Source organism: Dama dama, chromosome 22, assembly GCF_033118175.1.
Source record: "Dama dama isolate Ldn47 chromosome 22, ASM3311817v1, whole genome shotgun sequence".
Taxonomy (NCBI): Eukaryota; Metazoa; Chordata; class Mammalia; order Artiodactyla; family Cervidae; genus Dama; species Dama dama.
The window spans coordinates 54,307,744-54,323,727 of NC_083702.1; the positions used below are offsets into that span (position 1 = coordinate 54,307,744).

General features: G+C 38.4%; 1 non-coding gene across 1 annotated transcript; it reads right to left on the reverse strand.

Moving 5' to 3' along the window:
- Nucleotides 1-15,428: 15,428 nt before the first annotated feature.
- On the reverse strand, nt 15,429-15,500 carry TRNAC-ACA (transfer RNA cysteine (anticodon ACA)). The gene has a single exon. It is a non-coding gene; the product is annotated as a tRNA-Cys (tRNA).
- Nucleotides 15,501-15,984: the final 484 nt, after the last annotated feature.

Here is a 15,984-nt window from a genome sequence, read left to right on the forward strand (position 1 = left end):
CCTCAGCCCACCCTCAGCGGCCCCAGCTCCTCCGCACTCCCGGCTGGGCGCTCTTGTCAGCCTGTCCCACGCCTGGTGCCTGCCCTGGGGTCCGAGCCTGGAGCTGCCCCCTCCATCCCGCTCTGCACCTCTGCTGGGACCCAAGGCCATTGGCGAGTTGTCTTCTGCCATCCAGGCGCAGGTATTTCTCCTCTCTTTATCTCCACATTTTGTCCCAGGGGCGGTCATGAGAAGGACAGTCAAAATGTGTTACAAATTGCACTTAATTCTTCTTGGCAGCTCTTTTCTAATTAGCAGGAACTAAAAAATAGCATGTAATTAAGTCACCTCTCTTAAGGCCACTTGAACTTCTGTCCACATAATACCACTCCAAAGCCTTGAAATATTTGGTCTTCTCCATCGAATTAAAGTTGAGAACCCTGGGCCTCTTGGTTGAGGAATCAATGGACATTTAAATATACCTCTTTCCTTCATCATCAGGTTTGCTAAGAGCCTTCGCCTAAGCCCAGGCCATGTGCTGGCAGGTGAGGCTGTGGTCTTTAAACAGCCTCCCTGCTCCTGGTCTGAAGGAGGGGGTGGTCCCCCTGCCCACATTCTTGAGAAGAAGGAAAACCAACAAAGAAGTGGGACCCTGATGAAGCACCGGGTGGTAGACACCTTCCAAGGAGCACGAGGGGCCTGTCTTGGCAGTGTTCACAGATGACCTCACCAAGGAAATGACGTGTGAGAGATGAGGTCCAGGATTTGTGTTGTTGCGAGTAAAATTTCTTAAAGACAAGCCTGTCGTTCAGATTTCCTTATGTTTTATTCATTCAACGTGTCTTCAGGAGTAAAATATGAACTGTCACAACCTTGATGAAAGCTATGTTCTAAACCTTTCCAGGAAAACGCTTTTTTCAGATGATAGATTGAGGAAAACTGCTTCTCCTTCACTTCTCAGCACGCTCTGAACTTGAACAATTTGACATGTTATTAACTGCTCTGAACGTGATTGTATTGCATTTGACCCTGGAAGAGGCCACCTCTCAGTGATTAACATTTCTGGGTGATTAACATTTTTAATAACTTATTTTAAGTTTGTAGTTTAGTAACTACTCTGTAAATACTCGTTCTTTAAGACTATTGCATCTGAAAAGTAATTCAGCTTTCATGTGACTGCCATCAACTTGACTTAGCATGTGATCCATTATTAAAGATTTAACAAGTTGAATGTTTTAAAATAACTGATTTCAAAGATGGAGCATTATAGCTACATAACAATTCCATTTCCATTATGATAAAGGCTCCCTTGGATCTCTGCTGTAATTTGCTACACCTGAAAAAAAAAAGTGGCTAAAATGAAATGACAGCTTTTGTTTTTCAAAATTCCAGAATTAAATACATTCAAATTATACAAAGCTGCCCCTGACAGTTAAATTTTAGAGGTTTAAATGGAAAGGTTGCAAAGGCCTCAAACTAGTTTTAAAACCCAATAACTTAAAATGGCAAAGAAGTAGATACATCAAGTTCATGTTTTAGAGCTTTAAATGAATGTTTATAACACATTCTTACAAAATTTGACAGATTTGTTACAGTGAATAAAGTTTCTTGTGTACCATGAATTGTTCATTCTTTATATGTATATATATATATATATATATATATATATATAAGCATTTATATATAAAGTGCTATGATATATACAGTCTTAATATTAAGACTACTGAAATAGATACTATTGTGATCATCATTTGACAGGAAAACTGAGCCACCAAGTGGCTAATTAACTGTTAGTATGGTATGGATCCAAGCTTTGTAACCAGATTCCAGAGCTCATAATATACCACTTCCAAATGTTGTTGAATGTATATAAACTATCTGATTGTTTTGCCTTCTAAGTCTTCTATTTAAAATATTGTTTTATTTATACTTTTTTCTTCCTTAAGGAAAAATAGGTTAGTTGTACTGAAAAGCAGTAAGGTATAATAAGAAGAGGCTACATGAGGTTTTCCTAAGCACGTCAGGGCCAACCGTTAGAAACAAACTGTAAAATTAAACATGCACAGTGAATTCTTACCTTAAGGAAGAGAGTAGATTATTTTAATTCTGAGATCCTGGTCTCCATTTCTCAAGTGTCATGAACTCTCTTCAATTCATAACAGAAAAGCTGTCACCTGTAATATGTATTTGGAGAACGCTTCATGCATTCTTTTCTGTACAAATGCCTTTTCTTACATATTTCACTAACTACTCTGCAGGCAATTTAACTAAATTTAGCATAAAATAGAATTGGCTTTGGCAGGACATTATTTGTCATTAAATCCTATGCATTGACAGAATGGAAAATTTATTAGAGGATTCAATAATATTTACCTTAAATGTGTTTTATTTTGTTATATAAATGCCATATGACTCATTTATGAAAACAGAGACATGAAATTCTGAGTGTTGCAATGACTGTACAGGTGAAATGTTCTATCTTCAGATCCATATGGATTAGAGTGATTCTGAATTCACACTGATGAAAAAATGACCATAACTTCCATCTCAATGTGAAAAGCAAAAATTTCTATATTATAAAAAATACTTCCCTTCTCCTAGAAAGCAGTGCATGAAAATATCACCTTTCTAAATCTGCAATAAACACTGGTAAACAAGAGTCTTATGTAACAAATATTTCCTCTGGAGTTTGTTCATTAAATAGTTTCTCTGACATAGAAAGGAATTTGTGTGGGACTTGTGCTGTCCAAAACAGGAGAAGAGGATCTTGACCAAATTCACTAGATGATAAACTATGCAAAAGACTTGATTATGTCTTATTTTTCTTTATTTTGCCCACAGTGTATTATTACATAGTGCTCTACATGGTAAAAGCCTAATATTTGTGTATTGCTTGGAGAATCACAGAAGGTCAGACCCAAGAGGAAACTTAAGAGCACTGGTTCTGGGGTGAGTCTGAATTCAAACAACAAACTCTACCACATATTCATTGTGTGACCCAGGCCTCAGTTACTCATCTGCCAAATGGGGCAATAATAGGAGCCACAACATAGGGTTGTTGAGGGTCTTGAACAAGTTAATGTGAATAAAGCCTGTAGAACAGTTCTCAACAGATGTTAACCCCTATTATTCATTACATGCAATTTTCCAGGATTCTTTTAGGAATATCAACCAAGTAGTAATCCCTTTCACAAGGGTTAATGATGTTCATAAGACTGGACAGCAGATACCGCACATGTCCTGCTAAACAGGAACCCCACATGTGACAGGCTTAACCCTTTCGCCTCCGGGTTGTGGGAAAGTCCAGGGGAGACGAGGTGCCAGGCAATGGGGATCATGGGGTGGAGCCTGTTAATTACAGCTGGAGTGGAGGTGTTAACATTTCAGTACTTAAAACTGGCACCCGTGTGCCCTGGTTGAACATCAGCTCTGCTTCACACGTTCCCGCCGTAGGCATCCAAACCACTGGACTTTCTAATCACTCCACACGGCAAAACAGACCTCTTCCTCCCATGCATATTTTAGTTTCTAATTCCCTACTGAGAGAGGTGAAAACAAACATAATAGAATAATCAGAATATATATAACAACTGATATTTATGAGAGACATGTATATCCCCTACTTATCAGCACTTCTAAATAATAGATATTTTAAATATCTGTGTAACAGAACACATATGGGGTGGCAAGTGCCAAGGGATTCTTAAAAGAACATCAACAAAATCATCCAAAATAAATAAACTAATAATAACAAAGAACTACTGAATGGATTTTGTTAGCTGCCTACTGAGAATAAATTTCATGTGAGATGAATACAATCATTAGGGAGGAAAATATTTGCCTCCACTGCAGAAAAGCAGACTGAGAAATAAAAAGAAAACAAAACCCAGGGAACATTTAAAAACCAGTGACAGCAGAGGCCTGGAGGGAAAAGATCATGTTAAATAAAAACTTCCCAATCCTTCATTCACTAACTTTACCTGAGGTTTCTCTGGTCAAACAACCCAAAGCCGAAGAGTGAACACCAGATCACAACAAATTTAGTCTTTAATGTTAAGATAGTGCTTTCTGTTTCTCATGAGACATTTTTGTCTCTCCAAAGGAATTAGAATTAGTTTGTCAATTTCCACAAAATAACTTTCTGGGATTGGGATTGCATTGAGCCTACAGATCAAATTGGGGAAAACTGACATGTTGAGAGTATTGAGTCTTGCTATCCATGAACATGAAATCTTCTTTGGTTTTTTTCATCAGTCTTATAGTTTTCCTCATGTGGTTCTTATACATATTTTCTTAGATTTATGCCTAAGTATTTTACTTTTAAAGATGCTAATATAAATGTTATTATGTTCCTAATGTCAAATTCTGCTTGTTTAGTGATGGTATACAGGAAAGAAACTGATTTTTGGATACTAACCTTATATCTTGCAACCTTGTTATAATTACTTATTAATTCCAGGAGGGATTTTTTGTTGTTGTTGTTGTTGTTGATTCTTTTGAATTTTCTACATAGATGATCATGTCATCTGTGAACAAAGAGAGTTTTATTTCTTCCTTCACAATCTCTATACATTTTGTTTCCTTTACTTATTGCATTAGCTAAAACTTTTATTTCTTTCTTCACAATCTATACATTTTGTTTCCTTTTCTTATTGCATTAGCTAAAACTTTCAGTACAATGTTGGAAAGGAATGGTGAGAGGGAACATCCTTGCCTTGAACCTGATTCTAATGGAAAAGCTTTGAGCTTCTCACCACTAGTATGATATCAGCTCTAAGCTTTTTTGTATATATTCTTTATTAAGTTTATTAAGAAGTGAAACCAGTAAACTAGAAAGCCAAAATTCTAGTTCTGATTTTCTCTGTGTTACATCACTTAACTTCTCTGGTTATAACATGTATTTGCATATACCTGCAAATTAATGAGGTACCAAGCTTACTTTAGGCTTCCCTGATGGTTCAGGTGGCAAAGAATCTGCCTGCAATGTGGGAGATCTGGGTTCAATCCCTGGGTTGGGAAGATCCCCTGGAGAAGGGCATGGTGACCCACTCCAGTATTCTTGCCTGGAGAACCCCCATGGACAGAGGAGCCTGACAGACTATAGTCCATGGGGTCTCAAAGAGTCAAACACACTCAACGACTAAGCACAGCCTAGCACAGTACTCATGATGTAATAAATGACCAAATTCTTCTAGCTGCCTATCCTTGTATGCCTTCTTTAACCTCATTCCCATGATCAAACTGGTCTGAAAATTGACTGCTCTCACCATATTCATCAGTTGAAGTCAGAATATGATTTTATTCATCCAGATTTAGGGAGGTTCTAGTTTTTTTCTAGGCACACACCACCCATGCATATCTGTGTGTGTGTGTGTGTGTGTATACATATGTATCCATTTGATAGATATTTGTATATATACGAGATATATGTGTGTGTGTATCCCATCTTGGACATCACACAAGATGTCCTCAAGGGTGAAACAAACAAGTGCATATAAATGTGTCATGAATAATGTGAGGTTTTCTTTTCTATTTTTCTATGGTTTTTAAGTTCTCCATAAAAACATAATTTGAAAATATCACTAAATTTTTTAAAGGGAAAATATGAGGGCTACATGATTTAAAGATATTAGAGCAAGATATCAGGGAAGAGGAGAATTATATAAGTAACAGAAACATGCTACAAGTCAAATAGCTATACTTATTTACCCATGACAAACATATAATTAATTTTAAAGTAGATTTAAAATAAAAATGAAGTGAAAACTACATACCTAGATTGTCATTTCTGACAAAGACAGTTACATACCATACAAATGAGAAAAGACTCAGGCAGATACTTGTCCACTTTCACAATTTTACCTAGTTCTGAAGATGGATAATTTTTGTAGAATCAGGCAGGGTCCAAAAGTTCATGTTGCAGGCATCTTCATGAGAAACTCCTGAGGCATGGCCTATTTTATATTGCACACCTCAGGATTCTAATGTCTATTTATAGTCTGCTGAAGCTCCTGATGTCATTTGTATCTTTCTTAAAACTTAAAATTTAATTGTGAATTTGGGGACAAATTTGGGGGCTAATTTGAGCAAATTACAACTGAACTCTCAAACAGATTCCAGGACATACTTTACCCTAAATATAGCATGTTGTTTCAGAGAAATAAAGGCAATTTCATAAGAATCTCTGCTACATTCTGTAATTTCAAGTAAATCATATTACCATGACCTTGTTACAGAAAAAAAAAAAAATTTCTTCATGACTAAGAAGATGACTTCCAAGTTTTACTGAGTATACTTCTCAGTATAGTGTAAGCTTACAGGGAGAGAACATTGTGGACACCTCTTTGAAGTACGTTGTGATGTATTTTGATCTCCAGTAGATGTACTTCAACGTTTAATATTCCTCTCATTCTTTCTACAGAGAAAAAAGTAAGTGAACCCAAGACATGAACATCAGTAATATTCCTAGGCTTGCCTCTGAGATCAGATTGTGTTGGTATCCTTCCCAATGTACTTCCTCTACTTTCCCTGACCATGTAATAGAATCCTGATTGTATCCAGGATGGCAAGGGGCCCAGCTAAATTCTCATTTCCTAGCTTCCTTTGCAGCTAACTGAGGACCGCAGGCACTGTTCTAGCCGATGAGACATACTTACAGGGTTTGCTCATAGCAATGGCCTGCTGGGGATCCATGGGAGCTTCTTACTTACTGCTCCTTCCTCCTTCCACTTGCCCTGACTGTGAGCGTGATGACTGGAATTCCTGTAACCATTTTGGGACAATGAAGGAAAGGCCAAAAGGATCTCAGGGAGATCATCCCAGATGTGGTTGAGCTGAGAAACCACCACCACCAACCATCTGTTTCCTGACTTCATTTTATGTAAGAAAAACAGTTTGCATAACACTGAAGTCATGTATTTTATTATCTTCAACTAAAAACATTCCTCTTGGTTACCCCTCCTCAATCCAATCTCTTTTGTGTAATCAGGTAGATAGCAAAGCTCTGCTCTCATCCTTAACAGAAATCAAGAATGAGGATCCCTGATACATTAATCAGAGCAGCTGTTCTTGCACCTGTCCCACTAATGAGTCACCCCGGAAGACTTTTTGCTGTCAACTACAAAATCAGCGCTCAAATAAGCAATTATTTATATTATTCAAAAAACTGCCCTATTTCCAAATCTCGCACCCCTATGTCTGCCTGAGACCGTCATCTATTTGAAATGGGGTTGTGTCAATGGTAGTGGATGGTCTCAGTTCTATATGTTACCAAGATCGCTCTAGTCTGAGCATTAAGGACAAACTGGCTGTGAAAGGAAGATTCACAGGAGGGAAACACGAAGGGCACGATCATTCCAGACGATTAAATGAAAGCTCGGTTGGTTACAAAGGTCTCAGCTCAAAGGAATAGAGGTGTATTAAACATGAGATGCGATTTCTTTGAAAGGGTGTACCAAATAATTTAGGAAGATTTTTCTTGTTGTTGTTTAGTTGCTCAGTCCTGTCTGATTCCTTTGCAACCCCGTGGACTGTCGCCCACCAGGTTCCTCTGTCCATGACATTTCCCAGGCAAGAATACTCGAGTGGGTTGTCATTGCCTACTCCAGGGGATCTTTCCGACCCAGGGACTGAACCCATGTCTCCTGCAAGTCTCTTGCATTGCAGGCGTATTCTTCACCACAGAGCCACTAGGGAAGCTGATTTAGGAAGATAAGAAATTACTGTCTCCCATTCTCACAAAGTAAGAGTTAAAAACTATGAAATACACTATAAAATATCTTCTAGGTTATATTGGGCAGAATTGAAGATGAATACACAAAATGAAACTAAGGGCAAGTAATGATAATAATTGCAATGTGCTTTTAAGAAGCAAAGTACTTTACTAGTCATGTTTCTTATGTAACCCTCACAACCATACCATCCAGACGTCACTATTAGTATCTCCATTTAAGATAAGCAAACAAGGACTTGGAGAGATTGTGCATCTTGCCTGAGATTATGTAACTAGTGAGAAGGAAATTAAGGACTCAAATCAGGGTCATCTGATGACAAAGGCCATGCTCTCAGCACTGCTTCTTAACCACCATGCGGTCCTGCCCCATGGATCAGAGGATGTCAGACCTGACAGAATCTGTGTGGTCATCCAGCCCAAGGGCTCACAATATTTTAGGCATAAAGACCCTTTCTATCAATCATGTTTTCAAATTTTACTGGTTGAAAACATACACATGAACGGAAGTATCTGTAAATTCAATAACACTCTTAAATGATTCCGCACTATATTCACCATCTACATTCATTTGGCAAGTAGTAGTTCATATAAATGTGAAACCTAGGATTTATAGTCTAAAGACATCTCTTATTGAACTTGGAATTTCCAGACCCTTTGAAATATTTTCCTGACCCTCCCACTCAAGTTAGAAGTTGTCAGTTCTGGTCCTCTGAGTAGCAGATGACAAAGAGAGGATTACATGTGCAAGAGATGTATTGAGAGTATTTTCCTTGAAGGTTAAGTGGAATATGGGCAGGAGTAGGCAGGGAGTGCCTTCACATCACGGTGCAAGTCCTGGGAAGGAGATCGAGAAGGAAGGATTGGACAGGAAGAGTCTCAGACTGAAGTGTAGGCCTGGTCAGCTGAGGGGAGGCCCTGAGCCAAACCTGCCCATTAGAGGAAGCCCCTCACTGGGCCGCACAGGACCCCTCCCATGCCCAGTCACTGGCTGGGTGCAGCCTAGTATAAATGTGGCCTCAGATTCACAGGGGCAGTAGCTGGAGGCTGTCAGTCACTCACATTCTCTATAGCAGCTTGTTTTGAAGGCAGCCACAGGTTAGGAATCATGCATATGGTCCAATATCCTCATTATACAGTGGAGGAAAATGAAGCCCAATTACATGAAGTCAATCAGGATGAGAAATTACTTGATCCAACTTCCAGGTCGGCAGAGTACTTGAACACTTTTGACTCTGGAGTTAAATTCACCTGCAAAATGGGGGACCTGAGTGAGTGATTTAATGTTTCTTAGCTTCATTGCCTTCCCAAAGAGATATTGTTTAAAGGTACATACTTGCAACTAGTAAATAAATATATCCTGCAGAGCTAAAATACAGTACAGTGATTACAGACACCCAAACTGTATTATAAACATTTAACTTACTAAGAGACTAGAACTTCAATTGCTCCCACCACAAGAAGAAATGATAATTATGTGATGTGATAGAGGTGTTAAGCTAATGCTACAATGGCAATCACAGTGCAATATAAATGTATCAATATTTTGTACACCTTAAACTTCGAGTGTGGGATTGGGAATACATGTAAATCCATGGCTGATTCATATCAATGTATGACAAAACCCACTGGAAAAAAAAAATAATAATAATAAAAATTAAAAAAAAAAAAATGAAAATAGAAGTAGCTAACTCATAATACTGTTGTGGGTTTTAAAAACGAAAACACATATAAAAATGCTTAGCACAGTACCAGAGACATACTAACCACCCAACAAATGGTAGCAATTATTTCCGATCCAATATTTTTTCTACTAGATATAGATAAACTAAAAATGCAGAGAGCATCTTATTATGTCCTTATCCTGTCTCTCTAATTTATCCTTGCAAAGATACTCATAGAAAAGTAGTATCATCACCTTCATAATACCTAAATTACCCTTGATGTTTGCAAAAAATCTCCACTATTCAAGATTATTATCAGCATTGCAAATCTCTTAAAGCAAGTGGCCATTGTGCCCAGAGGAGACAATTAAAATAGTTTTAGGAAGACTTCCTCAACAAGTTTTTAGAGTTGAATCATTTAGTGCTTTCAATATTAATTCAGTTAAGTTTTATTCAGGATAAAAATAAGTCTCTGATGTTTAAAATCCAATTCAATGTCTTAAAATATTTACTAAAGTGGAGGAGAACAAATCAATGCTACAAGGTCAGGGAGGCGCATGCTCATTCTTGGAGAATCACTACTGCTCCCAAGAGCTCATCTCAGGCCTTTTGTGGAGCCTGGCAAAGGGAAGAGAGCCTCGGTGGGGCTGCAAGATCATAAGAAGAGTCTTAATCAAGGTCTTGAGCTTTCGGTTCCAGAGAGGGCATCAAGTAGACTTGAAGACTACTCTTCAACCTCTCTTTTTAAAGAAAACCAGTGTACTGGCACAACAATGGGAATATAACTGACTATTGAATCGTACATTTAAAAAATTATTGAGATGGTGAAAAAAGAGCAATAGGGAGCTCTATGTAAGGGGTGGGGAAAGAAGGCATGTGAAACTTTTGCTCAATATTTTTGTACACTAAAATTGCTTTAATATATAAAATTCATTAATTAAAAAAGAAAGAAAAAATACACATTATTTATTCTAGGTGAAAGAAGCCAGATACAAAAGGCCACATGTTTGACTCAATTTATATGAAAACCCCAGAACAGGCAAATCTGTAGATACAGAGAGTAGTTGGGGGAGGGGGTGACAGAGATTATAGGAGGGGAAGATAAACAGGCAGAACACAGAGGGTTTTTAGGGCAGTGAAAATACTCTGTATGATGTTATAATGGTAGATATACGTCATTATGTATGTGCGTGCTAAGTTGCTTCAGCCCTGTCTGACACTTTGCGACCCCATGGACTGTAGCCCACCAGGCTCCTCTGCCCATGGGATTCTCCAGGCAAGAGTACTGGAGTGGGTTGCCATGCCTTCCTCCAGCGGATCTTCCTGACCCAGGGATCGAACCCACATCTCTTACATCTGCTGCACTGGCAGGCAGGTTCTTTACCACTAGCACCACCTGGGAAGCCCATATGTTTATTATACGCTTGTCCAAATCCACAGACTATACAATACCAAGAGTAAACCAAAAAGTAAGCTATGGACTCTGGATGATTATCATATATCAGTATAGGTTCTTCCTTTGTTTAACAACAACAATAACAACAAAAGGATCATTCTGGTAAGGAATACTGATTGTAGCTGAGGCTACGCACATATGGGGTCAGGAAGCATGTGCAAAATCTCTGTACATTTCTCTCAATTTTGATATAATCCTAAAACTATTCAATTATAAAATCTTTAAAACAAAAGAGTTGATAGCGGTCACTGAGGGCTTGGGGAAGGAAGGAATGGGGAGTGACTGGTAACAGATATGGGGTTTCTTTTTGGGGTGCTAAAAATGTGCTGGAATTAGGTAGTGGTGATGTTTACACAGGTCTCTGTCTATACTAAAAATCTCTGCGTTGTATACATTTAAAGGGCCTGTTTTATATTATATGAATTATACCTCAATAAATAAGAAATGTATACTGGGTATAAAAAGATTCCATTCCATCTTCCCAGGAGACCGCTGGATACAATGAGGAGAGTGGAGTCCAGAGGGGAGGAGACCAGCAATGGTACTTCTCTCTCTTGTCTTAGGACCTTGCCCATCACCCTGTCATCAGAGACTGTACAGCAAGGCCAGATGCTAAACTGGCTCTCAACAACTTCTCAACAGCTTCACCCTTTCATTGTCCCTGTGGTCATATATATTGATAGGGGCATGTGGTCCCCTGCTGTAAGTAGCTTCTTCTGTGTGCTTCAATTTCTCCTTTTCTTATCTGCTACATCAATGATTATCTCTTGACTTTTACTCCTTCCCATTCAATGCATACTCATTCTACATCTCCTTCATCTAGTTATCTTATGGATGGATAGATAAAAGCCTCTCTGGCTGGCTGGTTATCCTTTCATTCAGTTATTAACCATCTATACATTGATCCATTATCTACCTCAGGAATCCTCATCATTTTGGAAAGAAAGAGCTTACTTCCTGGCAACACCAACAGAAAAACAGCTCCTCCAAGGGAAGAGTCACTGTTATCTCCCAGCTTCTGTGACCAGGAACTAGTGAGTCTCTTCACTCCATATTCCTAGCTGCTACTACAGTAAAGGGAACAAAGCGACTGTTCATCAAGGCCATGGCCTGTCCAGCTGACCCACAGATGTATTATTTTAGCACTTGGCAATAGCCATTTACAGAGTGTTATTAGGTCACTGTTTACACAGTGATGAAGGAAGTTGAAACAAATTGTTCAAGAGGTGTCTTGGAATACTGTGTGAATTTTAGTTTATTGACAGACATTTATTGACAAATATTTATAGCCAAAAGTAGAAGTTACCTACCTCCAAATTCCTTCTCTACAATTTCACCAGTTGCAGATTTATGGGGAAAGAAAGTAAATAGAAAGTAATTTAGCATACAGATGGCCAAGCAAACACATGAAAAGATACTCAACATCACTCATTATTAGGAACAGAACTACCATATGACCCCACAGTACCACTACTGGGCATATACCCTGAGAAAACCATAACTGAAGGAGACATACGTACTCCAATGTTCATTCTAGCACTTTTTACAATGGCCAGGATGTGAAACAATCTAGATGTCCACTGACAGATGAATGGATACACGAATTGTGGTACATATATCCATCGGAATATTTACTAAGCTATAAAACAGAAGGTCAGTCCTAATGAGGTGGATAAACCCAGAGTCTATTATACAGAGTGATGTTAAGTCAGAAAGAGAAAGATAAATTTTGCATATTAACACATGCATATGGGATCTAGAAAGATGCCACTGATGAACCTACTCCCTGGGCAGACATGGAGATACAAACATAGAGAATAGACTTATGGACACAGCATGGGAAGAAGAGAGTGGGACACCCAAAGGATAAAAAAAGAACTGCTGGTATAAGTAGCAGCATGAATGAATCCCAAACTATTACGCTGAGTGAAGGAAGCATGACACAAATGAGCAAATTCTGCATGAATCCACTTACATGACTCTCACAGGAAAGTTCAGTTTCGTCTCAAGCAACAGAATGCATGTCAGTGATTACCTGAGCCCCGGAATGGGAAGGGGCGAAAAGGGACAATTTGCAGATGATAGAAATGTCTTATACCTTGGTAGTCGTGGTGGCAGGCTGTCAAAACTCTTCAGAGTGTACATTTAAAATGTGTATATTTTCTTGTTTATAAATTATACCTTAATCAAGTTGATTTAAAAATATATGAATTCTCCTGCATCCAACTCTTAATCTCCTATAGCACTCCATGTCTTCTCTCTCCTGTGTGTTATAAGCCCTGGCAGCTACCCTTGTCACCTTCAAATGTTCTGTAGCAATTCTGAGGCATCAAGCGCTTCACCCGCTGTGGTCAGTGCTTACCTTCACGTGGTAACTATGGTTTGTCTTTTCTGACTTCAGCTTTAGTCAAGAGAATGCCCTGGAGGGTAAGTGTCTTGCATCCTTCAAGAAATTCTGAGTCATTCATTCTCCTCCAATTCAGCCCTGTGTGCATTTCAGGCAGGATCTCAGAGGACTGTTCTAACGGAGACAAGATATTCTTTCTTTCTTCCTGCCCATGAGTGAGAGCAGCTTATGGACTAGAGATGAGTGTTCCCTCTCCCACTTTACTTCCTTGAGGGGATTTTCAGTTCAACAGGCAAGCTGGTGAGGCTCTTTCCACTTCCCACCCTTCCCCAGTTTGCTTGGCCAACTCCATCTGTGGACAGAGCACACGCCTCTTTCTCTTGAGTTATGAAGATCACACTGACAGAAGGCAAATTTGATTCCTTGCAGAGTGGTTTTATTCCAACTGAAGAAAATGATCCTTATTTTCTAAAAATCTTTCTCTGGGTCAGAGTGTGGCAGAGTTGACTCTTCGGCCTTTGCCAAGCAGTAATTTCAATAAATCAACCCCTCTTGCCTTTAGCGGTATGGTTTGCTAAATGAAAGATTCCTGGCAGGGAATCTCTTAAGAAAAATGTCTGGACTTAGCAAACATTAGAGATACTGGGGAGAGTTCAAGTCACTTTCTGAATAAGAAGAGAAATAAAAGCAAAAATTCAAAAGCAAACCATGAAAGTAGCCAGGAGAACAAACCCACTGAACTGTGATCTTTTGCAGGTGGGGTTACTATTCTGCCAGGCCCTATTTCCACCTCAGGGCTCCTTGTAGGTGCAACTGTAAGCAGGAAGCAACTTAGGCTTTACTCGACAACGTTGGACTTCTGAGAGCATTTGTTAAATGATTATGAACATCTGACAAGTTGCTCTCGGCCACTGTTAATAATCTTCTACATGAAATATTCTGCTGAAGGTTTCTAACAGCATCAGACAAGACAGTTCATGCATATAGTTGCAGGTACTCTGTATTTTCCAGATTAATGAGACTACCTTGAAACTGTTCTAGTTCAACAGTTCTGTCCTTATTCCATCTGAGGTTTTCAAAATCTTTCAGGATCAAAAAGATGACTTGTGAAAGTCTTTTGTAAACTCTGATATTATAACTAGAATTTGATGGTTTTTAGAGTATGCATTAAAAACCTACTAGATAGTAAAAGATATGAGCAGGTAATTCCTGGAAAAAGATACACACATGGCCTTTTATATATATTAATAATGCTCAATTTCACTTATATAAGAGAAATACAAATTAAAATTATACTGAGATACCATTCCTTAACTATCTGACAAAAATGTTAAGACTTTAATGATATCCTTAATGGCCAGACAATGGGAGAAAAAGGACTTTCATATATTGCTGGTGGGAAGGCAAAATGGTACAGCCCATTTGAAGGGAACTTTGCCATTTTCTAGCAAAATTACATGTGCATTAACCCTTTAAGCTATCAATCTCACTGCCGAAAATTTACTCTGAAAATATACCTTCACACACAAAAAAGTTGTTCATTACATTATTTGTAGTAAAATATTAGGAATAAACCATATGCTTATTCATGTGTGTGTGGGTGTGTGTTAGTTGCTCAGTCGTGTGTGATTATTTGGACCCCATGGACTGAATCTTGCCAGGTTCCTCTGTCCATGGGATTCTCCAGGCAAGAATGCTGGAGTGGGTTGCCATTCCCTTCTCTAATGCCCATCCATAGGGCATTACAAACAAATTACAGTATATCTGAACAGTAGAATACTATGCAGCTATCAAAAAGGATGAGAAAGATCTCTACAAACTAACATGAAGTAATCTGAAGAATATATTGTCAAGTGACAAAAAGCAAGGTGCAAAAGAAGGCTCATTTTATGCTCTTTTGTGGAGAGAGAGAAAATATATACCCTTATTTTTGCAAAAAAGAAAATCAAGAACAATAAATCTAAAGCTAATGAATATAACTGCCTATAGGGGGTGGGTGTAGGGGTACAAGCACTTCTCTGATTAGAACTTTTTTAATAGTCTTAACTTTTAAATGATGTAACTATTTTACATATTCAAACATAAAATTAAGTAAAAAGAAAGAAAGTAAAACCTTGAAAGTGAAAGTGAAGTCGCTCAGTCCTGTCCGACTCTTTGCAACCCCATGGACTGTAGCCCACCAGGCTCCTCTGTCCATGGGATTTTCCAGGCAAGAAGACTCAAGTGGTTTGCCATTTCCTTCTCCAGGAGATCTTCCCAACCCAGGGATTGAACCTGGGTCTCCCGCATTGTAGGCAGATGCTTTACCATCTGAGCCACCAGGGAATAAAACCTTAACATTAAATAAAGAAGTGAACATTAATATATCCTAGATAGATAACACAGTCACACAGAAAAATTATTCAAATAACTTTTAAACATAACACTAAGATTGTACATCCTTAATAGAATATATCTTAAAATCAAGAGAATTGCAAAGACATCTTGAACTTTATTTAATAGATTCAGAATTGGCAGTGTTCTTGTTAGTTGTATTTCTGAAATTACATTGTGTTTATTGTATAATAGTATAAACAAGCTGGAATCAAGATTGCCGGGAAAAATATCAATAACCTCAGATATGCAGATGACACCACCCTTATGGCAGAAAGTGAAGAGGAACTAAAAAGCCTCTTGATGAAAGAGAAAGAGGAGAGTGAAAAAGTTGGCTTAAAGCTTAACATTCCGAAAACTAAGATCATGGCATCTGGTCCCATCACTTCATGGCAAATAGATGGGGAGACAGTGGAAACAGTGTCAGACCTTATTT